Source organism: Stegastes partitus, unplaced genomic scaffold (genome assembly GCF_000690725.1).
Source record: "Stegastes partitus isolate 25-593 unplaced genomic scaffold, Stegastes_partitus-1.0.2 Scaffold1364, whole genome shotgun sequence".
NCBI classification, from domain to species: Eukaryota; Metazoa; Chordata; class Actinopteri; family Pomacentridae; genus Stegastes; species Stegastes partitus.
In genome coordinates, this window is record NW_007579095.1 from 125,957 (window position 1) to 139,422 (window position 13,466).

General features: G+C 42.7%; 1 protein-coding gene across 1 annotated transcript in view; it reads right to left on the bottom strand.

Annotated features, from left to right (window-relative positions):
• cdh4 (cadherin 4, type 1, R-cadherin (retinal)) overlaps positions 1 to 11,580 on the bottom strand; it is a 135,918-nt gene extending 124,338 nt beyond the window's left edge. Inside the window, exon 1 of the mRNA XM_008298967.1 lies at positions 11,559 to 11,580. The gene's annotated coding sequence lies outside the window, so the exon portion shown is untranslated. The remainder of the gene's footprint in view (positions 1 to 11,558) is intronic.
• Between the last annotated feature and the right edge of the window lie 1,886 nt (positions 11,581 to 13,466).

Consider the following 13,466-nt stretch of genomic DNA (forward strand, 5'->3'; position numbering starts at 1 on the left):
ACAGATAAATGCAGACATGGTCAATGGACTCTGAGTGAACTTTTACACCACTTCAAAGCATCAAGGTTGAACAGAGGACTCTGTTTCCTATAATGAAGAGGAGATAGTTAATCTAGCATTAACGCCTGGCTTCCCATGAGGAAACTCCATGACTCAGGAAGGTGTAAAGGGGTCTTCAGTATGCATACACGCTCCCGCTCCTTCTCTCTCTTTGTCTCTCTTTTTTCTTCCTTTCTCCATCATGATAGAGACCCACCACAAAGAGAACCTAAATGAAAGGGGCGTCAAACAGGAATTGATTTCTAATAGGGAACTCTCTGGATCAGCATGGGGGCTTGGCCTGAGTCACATGTGTGCTCCGGTCAAGGACACTGTGTGTGGGAGCATCAACTGGACCTGTCTCTCTCCACCAGGCAACAAATGAAGCGCCGCAGCAGGACATAGGGATCAGAGAGCAGTGGGAGTCTCCTTTCATCTCTTGGGGATTAGCACTCCCATAGGAGAAAAGCATACATGTGTGTATGTGCGCTATGTAACACTCTTGGAGAAGTATCTACCTTTTAGCCACAGGCTGCACACTTCCTGTTTCTGCTGCATGCTGAGAAAGCCCCCAAGGCCACAAATTCATGAGGTTCCATAGGCAAGAAGAGGGATGAAGGAGAAGACATCCTCCTTGGGCAAGTTTTCTTAAAATAAATATGAAACTCTGTTTGTAAGCTCTTTCCTCATGTGCAGCAGTGACGGTTATAGGCTGAGCTACACCACTGTTGGTTGATTATATTTAAAATATTCAGCACGTAAAAACACTGTTCAAAGCTGCCCTTTGTGTGCAAGAAGGAAGCCATTTATATGAAGCTAAGTAAACTGTAACAGTAACGCAAAAATGCTGACATGTAGTGGAGAGTAGTAATTCTAGTACAGGCATTAAACATGCATGGAAACAGTGAACGGCTTCTGGACTGCATGCACTCGGTTCTATTGAAGCGGTACTGCCATTGGGGAAAAGGTGAGGCAAAGAGCAAAGCAATCTGGGAGACTGGATCGCGTGACAATCTGTGGGATCCTGAATCATCAGCCACTTCACACTAAGCAACACCTTTGGTGTTGCTGCTGCACACAAGCTCAGAGGAGCACAGAGGTAACAGAAAACCTGCCACACAAATAGATTCAAACAGCCAAGCACGGGGGTTTCTGTGGTTATTGTGCAGCACACAAAACTCAACCAGCATCTTTGCCTTGTGTAAGTGTGGTATGGCAGTGGGCTACATCACAACAGATAGCTGCTGCCTTCACAAGACTGTACAGAGATGAAAGAGAGGAGAGGAAAGGCCTTCAATGCAAACTACCCGTGTGGTGGAATGTTGAGCTGGTAAGAATAAGTCATGAATGTTTATTCTGTCTGGCTGATGTCAATGACAATATTGATTGGAATAATTCTTGTTGAAAAACATGCAATAATTATTCAAAGATGAGCAAAACATTTCAGAGAGGTGTGTCTTCACTTAATAAAGTGTCCAAATATTAATGTGTTCGGCAGTTGACCTGCTTTAAGAAGGTGGACCACAGGACCTTGCACAACTTGACCGTTCTTCGTACTAAAATTGCAGTGCACCACTGGACTGACCTTCCCACCTGCGCCACTCTTCCCACTGCTGCGGTGCACAGCGAACCACCAAGATACCGAAACAGTACAGTCAGTTTGCACCACAAGAAAATACCAGCCTGCTGATGCGACGCTGTATTTCCCATCCTTTGTCTTCATCCTCTGTCTCCATTTGCACACATCTATTACCATATCAGGTCCCGATACTTGCATGCAGCCCGCGCTTCCCTCCATCATTAATTTCTGCTTTCACAACCTGACACTTAAAACAACTCTTCACACTCTTGCAGAAAGTGTCTGCGCGTCTCACTGCGCAGGCTCGCTTCTTTATTGATGTCACTATACTACGAATAAGAATGGCTCCTGCTGCGCTCTTTGTCCTGGATACCAAGAACAACCACTCAGCTCTAACTGTTCAAAGCTGCCTGTCTGCACATATCGAGGTACTTAGTCTCACCACGGAGGCAATTTACCGAGATTTATGTCCAATTACAACAGTCAAAATGTGAACACATCATATCATATTGCCCATTTACTGAATAAAAATTGGACAGCTTGCATTTGGTCTTATGTGAGTGAGCGATCCTCTCAGTTTGGATGACAGTGTTGTTTTTCTAATTGTGTTTTCTTACTTCGTGTACTACCTGCTGTAAATATGACACCACTTTCACAACTGCCTACCTCTTTTACTGCCATTGCTGGCAGGTAAACAGCACGGCCCACCCAAAAGCCCTTCCTTCTAGACCATGTTCTTTTTAAAAACAGACCTGGCCTTGCTACCGCTGAATGCCCTGGCACAGCTGTCCACCTGCAGTGTGCCCACCATGCCAGCCTGGACCCGGACACCAGGCTCTGGGCAGCGAGCAGTGTGCAGCTCATAAATGAGTAATGGCAGTCACATTAACATTCGGTGGTAGGGCAGGCTAAGGGCATGAAGGAGGGGGGGACCCGGCGAGTGCAGGCGCTCCCTCTGTCTTATAAAACAGCAGCTGATTAATGTTTGATTCTAGCTGGCCTCATTCTTCCACCAGCACAGCGCACAGCTAATCTACAGAGTGGGTGAGAGCGATGGTGATGGAGCTGCAGGAGTGGGGTGAAGAAAAACAGTTTGTACAGGTGCTGTTTGGAAAGGTTGAGCCGGTAATATGCTGTCTTTCCTCTAGCTCCAAAATGAAAAATATCAGGGGGCGGAACAGTTCAATCAATTCAAAATGCATCCGAGCATTAATATGATAGGGCATGGAAAACGATGATGGAAGACAATGAAAGGTCAAAACGGGGTCATTCCGGGTGAGTCACAAATATCGGATGATATTTAGAAGAGAAATCTAACCTATGAAACGTTAACACCATCACATTTTCACTCCCAGCGCATGGTCAGGAGTTTACTGGCATTAGTTTTTATTGCACTTGGAATCCTTTTTGCCTTATTTTTTAAACACGCAGGTTAGTGCAACATCTTGCCTTATAAAGACCGGCATAGTAGTGACGCCATAGAACCAACCTATTATTTCCATTTTCAGTCGCTGTTTCTTGGGGTTTAGGAAAAGATCATAGCTCGGGTTAAATTACAGCCTTTCACAGTATTAATCACACGTTAGAAGATACATTTCTCCCATTTGCAACAAGCATCCCCCCCATTTTTTTTGTTTACCAGAGTGACAAGTCTGGCTCCATCTAATATATGATTCAACCCTAAGAAACAGAGAACATTCAGCTATACGGTCTTATATCTATTTCAGACACTGAGGGAGCTCTACAGAAGTTTACTGGACTAGTCTGCATGTTAAAAATGATACCAAAGGGGTTTTTAAGTGCATTAAAAAGCGAGGGGTCCTGAAAAAAGCGTATGGGGCGAGACAGCCAAGCTACCACCAGCAAGAGGTTACTGATGATAACTTGTTTCATTGCTAAACTTTTCATTATTCCAGCATATAATCTGACATCGTTTAAGGATGCTAAAGGAAGTTTAATTTAAAAAAAAAAACAAAAAAAAACATTTAATCACCTAATGGACCGTACAAATTAAATTCTGCACCAACAAGCTTTGCCTCCAGTTTGAGAATAGTAAATAAACCAGCAACTACCCAGTGCGTACTTGAAGTATTCACTTGCAAACAAAGATACAATTTAACTTTACTATTAGTAAAAGAAGGAAGATAAGATCCATGCAACGGGTGCAGTATTAAAGCAACAAAAAGAATATTTGATATACAGAGTGGTGGCTGGAGCCTAATGCTAATTACAGGATGTTCATTAACTCTAACGCTGACGTTTAGTTGCTTTATCAATTTAAATTTAGCATGTCTAACATTTGCACTAAACGTGACACACAGATGAGGCTATTACATGTATTCGAAGTATGACACACTAGAGCAAAAAGTCAAGGAATCTTAAAAGCAGTTATCCTGAGGGAGGCATGAACGTCTATAACAAATATCACAGCAATCCATCAAACAGTTGTCAAGACATCTGACCCAAATCCACTAATGTCAGCCTTGTGGCGCTGGATGAAAAGTCTGGGGATCACAGCAGTCACACTGTCACTCATTGAGCCACATGGTTAACGGCTTTATATCGCATCAGCGTTAAAGGAGCTGAAACTGAACTTACTGTGTACACATAGCCAGCAAAATGGAAAAATTTACATGTAGCTAAAATAAATCTAAAAAATGGATGACATGACTCTCTGAGGATTCACAGTAACAGAACCTCAGATTAAATTCGTTTATGCATAAAATATAAGTGGCCATATGCCGCTCTGGGCGTCTCGCTCATAGTTGATAGTAAATGTGCTTCTTCGGATGATGAGGCAGAAAACTATAACAGCAAAGTGTTTCTGACAGTTATGTGACTAGGGAGCAAAGGAAATTAGAGTTTGTCATAGGTGAGAAAAATACGCCTCTTCATACTTCACAGGAAACACTGGTTTCATTTTCCATTTCCGAGGAGAATACTTTACAGAGTGTTTCACAGTTTTCCCTCTGTCTCTGTAAAAAAAAAAAAAAAAAAGTGGTAGTACTTTGTATTACATTACGTTGTAGTCCTGGAGCTATTTCAGTGTCTACACCCTCAAGATTAAAAGAGGAACATCTTGTGTGTGGTGGCCTCCCTATTTTAACAAAAAGGGAGTTTATGTGCATTAACTAAACGTTTAGTAATGATATATTCAGAACCTTAAGGTCCCCGTCTGTACATGTTAACAAAATACCTTGAATGTGCTTAACTGCAGCAATAGCGCTGATGAATTCTGCAGCTTTTAATGGTATCTACTTTCAAGTGCAGATGAGCAATAATTACACAACAGTGTTATGTCATTAATGGAAAAAGGCCCAGCGAGACTGGATGTGCTCTACATACCAAATATCCAACTAAATGGGAAAAATCCAGTACAGCAGTGCAGAAGTGAGTCAGAAAGAGTTTAAATGATATTAATGTGTCAAGTTAGGGTCGATTAAAGTAATTTGGTAACATAGAGGGAAGTGCAGTCAGAATAAACGTCAAAGAAACAGGAACTCAGCAGGTTCTGTCTGCCGGGATGTTGACATGCGCCGCATGAAGTCAGCTCCAGCAGTAATCTTATAGAAGTGACAGATTAGTATTTACCACATAAAATGTCTAGCATGCATACAGACATGCACACACACCTTCCTACACACACACAAACATTAATGTAGCATGCACACACACACATGCACAAATTCAGTACATCCTCAAAGTAGCAAAGTAATCTGTGCGTGTAAGGAATACTGAGAGGTAGTTATGATTGACAGGCAAATCGTTCCTGCTCAAATACCCATTTGACAGAGAAAAGCGCCAAATGCAAGAGTTAAAAGCCAGCCACAGAAATCGCCTCAGTGTACTTCACATGAAAGCAAACTTGAGTATTTTGCGCGCCTTTGAGAAGCTAAAGCGTCTGAGGTGAAACATGTAGCAAAATATCAGGCCTTTTATTTTTTCCAAAACGAAGAAACTTAATGCTCTTTGCGCAAACCTGGGTGCCAATCACGAGCGCGCCTCTTTGAGGTCCAGGGCTCATTGGAATGTCAGCTCCATAGTACATTATAATTCCACCCCAGATCTTGAGGAATGACACAGTTCCAAAGCTGCACTCGCTCCACCGCGCAGCTCAGTCAGGGAGGGAAAAAAGGGGGGTAATAAAAACTGCTCGCTTTTTTTTTGTTCGAGAGACATTGTAATTTAACTGTTGGTAGCAGGCAGTGGCAATTGGCTTTAATAATGGTCTCTACACTCTAATTTGTATAGGGATTTGGCCGGACCCGCCTTGTCTCGCAGGCTCTTAATGCTACTGTGTCATCCAGCTCCGACACTGAGAGAAGGGGAGGATGTGCCTGAAAGTGCCGAGCTCAGGAGAGAGGCGAGAGATATATAAAGGGATGGAGGGAGAGCAGGCGAGGGGAAAGTCTCCCACAGCAGGAGGTGATGATGAAAGGGAGAGATACTAAAGTGTGCTTTGCCATTTCCTGTTCCTCATAATATCACATAATGTTGGTATAATTAACCCCAGGAAATGTGGCTTCATTAGTCTCAGTCTGGGTGTTAAAATGAAGTGTGAACTAATTGGTCAAGTATACGCGACGGCAGACATTAATAAAGGCGCCGTTTGGAGACGTAAGCAGGTGCAGAGATGGAAATGGCTCCAAAAGCTTGATTTAAAGAAAAAAAAAAAAGATAAATAAGGGGAAAAAAACATAAAGTTTTGCAGCACTGCTCTTCCAACAGAAACAGGTGGAACGCGCTGCACGGTAAAGAAGTCTGACCCTGAAGAAAAGCATTGTGTGTGATCTCTGTTTCTTCGTTTGTATGCTCGGAACCTCAGCACATAGCCTTTAGACCTCATTGGTTCTAGCAAGCTTCCTGTCTGCTTTCATCTGCATCACAAAAAGAGGATTTTTCTCTAGAAAAAATACTGATCAAGCCTTATCTGTTTGAAACATGTAATCCACTGGGGAAAGCCGGACTTGTAGCCATTAGGCATCGTCCTCTGTGCCTTGACTCTCTGCGTCTCAGCCTTTGTAGCAAAAGGCCGGAGCAAAGCTTGTTTCCATTCAGCTGGGAGAGCTGGTCAAAGCCACGAGATCAAGCAGCTCCCAGCAGTTTCTTTTTTTTTTTTCTTCCCTTCTTTTTCTGACTGTGAAATACTTGAGTTGTCTCGATAGTTTTTGGAAGATGGCGTGCAAAAATTCTCGGCAGAACAAGATCTTATGTTTTCCCTGGTCTCCAGCAGGTTTGACAGCATTTTTGAGGAAAAGTTTGAAAAATTTGGAAATGGTATGTCTTAAATTGGGTAGAAAATAGGAGCTTCTCACTGGAGACAGGCTGCCATTTTTATGCTTGTTTGTTTCCTTCTTTGCTGCTTTCTCTCTTTGCACATACTCTTGCACAAACCATCTGCCATACAGGCCCTGTGTGACTTTACTTCAAGAGCGCTTAGTGGCTGTCTTCATCAGCTCAAGATCTGCTGCAGAAAAACAGCTTTAATTGGTACTGAGGGGGAAGAGCAGCAGAAGGGGCTGCACGCTTCATGACGTTTTAGAGAAAATACTTGCGAATGATCAAGAATTGCATTCAGCTCAGCCTTTTCCTTGGCATGGCAATGCAAAGGGTATCAACACGCGTCTTGAATGCCTCCTTTTGTACAATTAAACACATAAATGCTTACATTAATAAGTACGGCACTCTTTAAATAAACACATGTTCTAATTAGCGCCAATAAGGAAAGCTGTGAATCGACACCCTCTAAGCAACGGCTCTCAGGTTGCGCGCAGGTAAATCAACTTGTCTCGCTAAAATTGCCAACTGCAATATTTCACACTGGCCTGTCAATACCACTGAGCCTTGAATTTACCCTACTAAGCATAGTGCTCTGCAGCTAAAAGATTGAAACAGCAAATGTCAGAGCACCGTTGAGCTACGTCCAGGATCTTGCATTACACGGCAAAAGGAAAACCCTACAGTGTGCAGCCAACAGTGCAGTCCGGGCCATTCCAGCAGGCAATTACGCCATTTCACCAAGGCCACTAGAAAAGCTTCACTACAATTAGGCTGACAAAAATGGCTTCGCTGACACATTAGAGGAAACCAGGGATGCCTCCCCACTTCCCCCCCCTTTCTCTTTGCACTGTCAGGGCTCTACACTGTTTGTGTTGTTTCAGAAGGGCTTTGAGACATTAGCTTCTGTTGTTGCTCTAGCTTTGGAGACATTTTGCAGCCCATTAGCTGCTCTTTCAGCCCCAACCGCTACTCAAAACCAGTGAAAAATAAGAGGGGGAGGGTAGTAGGGAAGGAGACTGTACATAAAGTCAATGGATGCATCTGTGGCAGACGTAGTGACTTTCCACGAGAAACATTAGAAAATATAGGCTACAGTCCAAACTGTGGTTGACATTTGGGAAGTAGGTTTGTTTGCGGTCTAGCCCAGAGTTGGAGAAGAAGACATTCAAAAATATGTCTTTTAATTTATGGTGTTTTTCTCCGTTTTCCGTTCAGAATAATATGTGAACAGTGAGGCTTTTATTTGTAGTTTGCTTTAAAACTCATTTGAAGACTTACATGCATGTGCAATTTGTGACATCACTTATATTTTGGAAGCAATTCCAGTCCAATAAGCAAGAGATGCACATCTTTTTGCACACAAACTGCTCAATAAAACGGGATTTACAGATTCAAAGATCTTGATTTTTCAGCTAGAGGAAGAAAACTATATTTGCTTTTAGGGATTTTAGTTTCAGTTAAAAACACAAATAAATGAACACAAAAACATCTTATATAAAGCGCCATATTGGTGAACGAATGTCTTCTGGTTTGGGCTTTTCTCTGATCATCCAGTCAACTTGGACGAGGAGTCCAGGCTAAAAGTTACTTCAGAATAAAGTGATGATCTCACCTTGATATACATTAAATAAAGAAAGCAAGTCAAATCAGTTTTAAGGGAAACTGACCAACATTACTTGTAATCAATGTTGTTCAAATAAACTCTTGAAATACATAAATTCATTGCAAAATCTGTCAGCCAAGGCGAAGCAGGCCCATTGTGCTGAAGTTAAGGGTCTAAGTGGTGGGCCAGCGCTGGGTGTTGCTCCATAGGGAACCTGCACCAGCCTCCACACACACTCAGACATCAAGTCTATCACCCCTGGAGGCTTAAGTGGGGGCATCTGGTTGGGAGTGAGGACCAGACCTAGAGGTGTGTAGGGGAACCTTTCTCATAAAGGAAAACGCCAGTTCCCATATGCCAGCAGTCTCAACTAGGAAACGTCTTTTGGTGCAGACATGGACAAAGAGATTCGCAAGCAGTGGTGGACATGCATGACTTGGGAGACCTGCACAAACGTCATGTATAGAGTGTTGGAGGGGTGAAGGGATGAGAATTCTGTGGTAACCTTTTTGTTATTCAAGTGGTTTAAGAGGAAAGTAGACTCCTGCACCTATTCCTGGCTCCATTTTTTTTAGAAAAGCTAGCCCATGACAGAAGACAGTAGGGTTAATGAATATTGACGATTAGATTGACAGCCCTTGCTTGTTGGAAGTGTCTGCTCATGTTGTGGGAGGGGCTTACAACAGAGAAGAATGTATATTTTTCAAATTGTGGCTTTTCTTTTTCTTGCCTTTTCCAAGTTTCTGCCTACTGCAGCTTTAACCACATGGCTGCTTGCATGTCACTCACAGCGTGCTCCATTAAAGGAGGCTGTTATGAGCCTGGGAGGGAGCGCTGCATCATGGCAGTCTGCATGTAATTCAATTAAGTAAAACATTCTATCGAACAATTTTGTTATTGCTATTGACAAAGTGCCTATCGCCAGCGCATATCATTTAATCACTCAGGCCTGTTGTGAGGAGATACAGCCTTGTTAATTTGACAGAAAATAGATTTATTTGGTATATGAGATGTTACGCCGTACGCCTCACTCTCTAAAATAAATGCCTAATGCCTTGAGCAGGAGGGGAAAAAAAAAACAGACAACCAGCAGAGATGAGATTAAAATCAGTGGTCAGAATATATTCTAGCCAAATGTAAGCGCACTGTGATTTGGCCAAGACAGAGTTAAGGTGGTTTCCAGTGCAGTTGATGGGGTTGAACAATTTGCACGGCTGGCAGAAAAACCATAATCAATCTGGAGATTATAGATAAGGGCACTAAAACCAGCCAAGCACAGCGTTTTCTCTTATCGCAATTACACCTTGCCCTCCTGCCGCAGGTACAGCCAATTAAGCTGGGAGAGGATGCGCCAGCAGCCACTTCACGTCGAGGAGGCCTATCAGACGACTCCAAACGCACCCCATCACTGCCGAGGGAGCAGGCAGAGCTTGTTAAACCCAGGAAGACACAAGAAAGCAGCTCAAGTATGTATGGTATTGCACTGCAGGTATACAGTATCTTGCATGTTGATGTTCTCCCAAAGACACCAAAAGTGAATGGCATGAAGCATCAATAAGGTACGCTCTGGTGAATTACAAGCATTCTACCAGATTGTTTCCTGCTGACTGCCTTCTTAAAGGCACCAAGGGCAAACAGACCTTGCCCTGACACTACCTCGTGTCACCCTCTCATCTGCTTTTTTTAATCCATTCATCCCTCCTCTTTTTCTGCCTCTCATTGTGGAATATCATTCACATTATGCGACTACTGAGCAGCACAAAAACGGAAAGCGTGCGCGAGGGGAGGGAGGAGAGAACTCATGCATGTGTTTTAATGCGAAAGCGGCAGGGCGGTTAGGAGAGGCAGAGACGAGGTCAAAATCAAGGATAACGCTCTGAATGAAAACAAATCTTTGCCTATTGTGACTTCTTATTCCCTGCTTTTTCAAGCCTAGCCGGAGTGGGAAAAGAAAAAAAAAAAAAAAAAAAAGGCACCACACTGTTGCTAGCTTGGCAATGAAAAATTGATCACACAGACTTTTCAGCGCTTCGTATCATCGTCTCCTCCACCAGCAAACGGAGGTTAACCAGGCACACACAAATAAACCTCAAGAGCTTGATCTGAACCACAACTTTACGCTCCTCTTTCCCTCTGCCACTTTGAGGTTTCAAACACCAGACACACAGCACGGGGTGTTTTGTCTACACCGTGTGACGCCACCACACCAATTTGGATCCACAGTTTCGCCCCAAAGCATCGTCCTCCACGTGGGGCGGAGAGCAGCTTCGCCCGGATCACTTTTTGTGTCGTCTGTGCTATAACGATGCTCCGACGGTGTAACAGTGCAAATATCTATAAGCAAGTAGAAGAAATGTTCTAGACGAAGTGTGGCTGACATTTAAAAACAGATGTCTGGCCAAAACACACACACACACACACATATGCAAAATAAAGATGTAAACAAAGCCAGTGCTGCAGATGGACTCTCTCTTTCAACCTGTTTGATGAAGCGATTAAAGCCTTCCTCTAAACACAGAAAGCCATTAATAACAGCACAACAGACAGAAGTCAATTTCAAAATAAAATGAGAGGCTGCTACAGTGGGGGAATCCATGCACTCTCTATTAGGCTACATGGGGATGCGTTTCACTAAAGCTGGAAAGAGACAGAGCAAAAAAAAAAAAAAAAGACGCTCCTTATCGGCTCCTTATTGAATACCATTGGAGTCAAAAGGGGGTAAATTGATGAAGTAGGTCGAGGCAAAACGCGTGCGGAGAAAATATGCTAAATTCAGTTTCTGATTGGCCACATGGGTGTGTGGATGCTGCTTTCATAATTGACTTGGCTTGATGTTTCTCTCCTCATTTCAACATTTGCTGTGACATGCAATGTGATGGGGAGGAAAATAGCTTCCCGGTGATGCAAATGATGTTTGCGGCTCCGCTCTCCCCCACTGAGACGAACATCTGAGAATGGTTCCTTCCACATCAAGACAAACAGCCAGTGCGCTGACGCTGGCGGAGTCCACGCACAGATGGCTCTAAATCAAGGCGGGTGTGCGGCTGCGGTACTTACCACGTTCGCTGGACAGGGTGGTATCTGTCACCGAGAGAAGAAGAAGAGGAGAGAGAGAGGTGGAGAGGGGGGGTGGAAAGGGCAAAGGGAGAAAAGAGAGAAGACGATGATTAGAACATAATAGGTTTCAGTAAAAGTGGCACTGCAATAGTAAAGTCACCGGTAAACAAGAGAACAAAACAGATCAATTTCTAAGGATTAATGGAAAGTCACATGCAATAGCCGGACAGTGACATATACAGAACGTAAGGCTGCTATTGGAGAAAATTCGCTGTCACAACTGCCTAGTCTCTCACATTTGTCTCTGTCTATTATCCAGGCAGCACCATTTAACCAGAATACAGTTTGTTTTCTCTCTTATACTTCTTGTCATTGCCTCAAGCAGCGGGATTCATCATTATCTTCAAACGCTCGATGTGATGTCTATATTGCTCTTGTGCTCATTCAATGAAACACAGGAGAATTGCGGGATATTGCATATGCACATTGCACACACTTATGTACATCGTCGTGGGCGGTATTTATTCAGACCTTGGCACCACAGCTGGGTGACAGAAAGAGAAGAGGCAGCCGTGGAGGCTCTTGACGTCTTTCCCTCGGTTGCCTGCCCTTCTCATGTCCTCTAGCGGGGTTGCTTAGTGAGATTTGATCAGAAGCAATCTCCGTGGCACGACTTTGCATTTATTGCTTACATTTTTTTTTTTTTTAAATCTAGAAAGCCTTAAAGCTGACTTAAACATAGAAAAACTCTTTTTTTGGTTTGTGAACTCGAGGTTTTATGACATTCTACTCCACCACGAATCCTGTTATTAAAATTTCTTAATAAAAGCATTGAGGAAGGTGTGCTCTCTAAGGAGTACTTTTATTTTTAGAACAAAATGATAATGTTGTATTTCAGTCACTTAAACAAAAACAGGATCCAACTGTCTTGTTTTTTGGCCACACTGATCTCTGACTTTAGTTTGTGGCTTTAATTTAAATATCTTAACAACTACTGAACAGATTACCATGAAACCTGATGCAGATATCTGAATTCCTCTGATGATCGGTAATATTTTACTTTACTTGCAAATCCTATGACACTAATGACATGCGTGATGCGCTGCAGGATGACACACTTCCTGGAAAGATGACACCAAGTGAAACGGGAACATGCAGCATATGGGATTTGGGAAAAAAGCTTCATAGCCTTCATGTAATCACCTCTGGAAACCTGCCATGATGAGTGTTTCACACTTAAGCTAAACCAGCTGTTGGAAGGAGCTTTGCTTAATGACTGCTTTTGTTAAATGTGACACATTGTACGCTGTTTTTCTTGCTTCAGATTTTTAAATAAACTTGAATAGTGGCTATTGAATGCATTGTAACACAAGCACATGGAATAAAATATATTCTTTTTCAAATTCATCAAAATATTAATGATTATCCCAGATTGTACCGCTGCTCAGTTATCTGTAAGTTTGTTCCACAGTTGCATTTAGTGGAAGCTGGTTTAAAATGGAGCTTCTGCTAAATTATTAAAATTTTAATCTAAAATGCATTCCCCGATTGAATAAACGTCTTTACCGAACGGATTAAGCTACACAGATTTCTCTTCAAACATTCTTTATTTTTGGCACGCACACTTATTTTCTCAGTTTTCGGTGCGGTTGCGATGCACACTTGTGAGATCAATGATAGCTTTTGGCCTCTTTGCATGTAGCTGCTATGATCAAAATGCATAGATGCCAATGGGTTGTGTTCTTTTTTCCACTCACGTCTTACCACAAATCCATTCAAGTTTATCTTAAAATCTCTGCAACTTTTTGAGTTGTTTACAAAAAACAAACAAATCACTATCTAAATGAGTTTTCCTTGTAGACAGTCTGACTGTCTCCATTCCCCTTCTCCATGTAGAACGGCACCCCC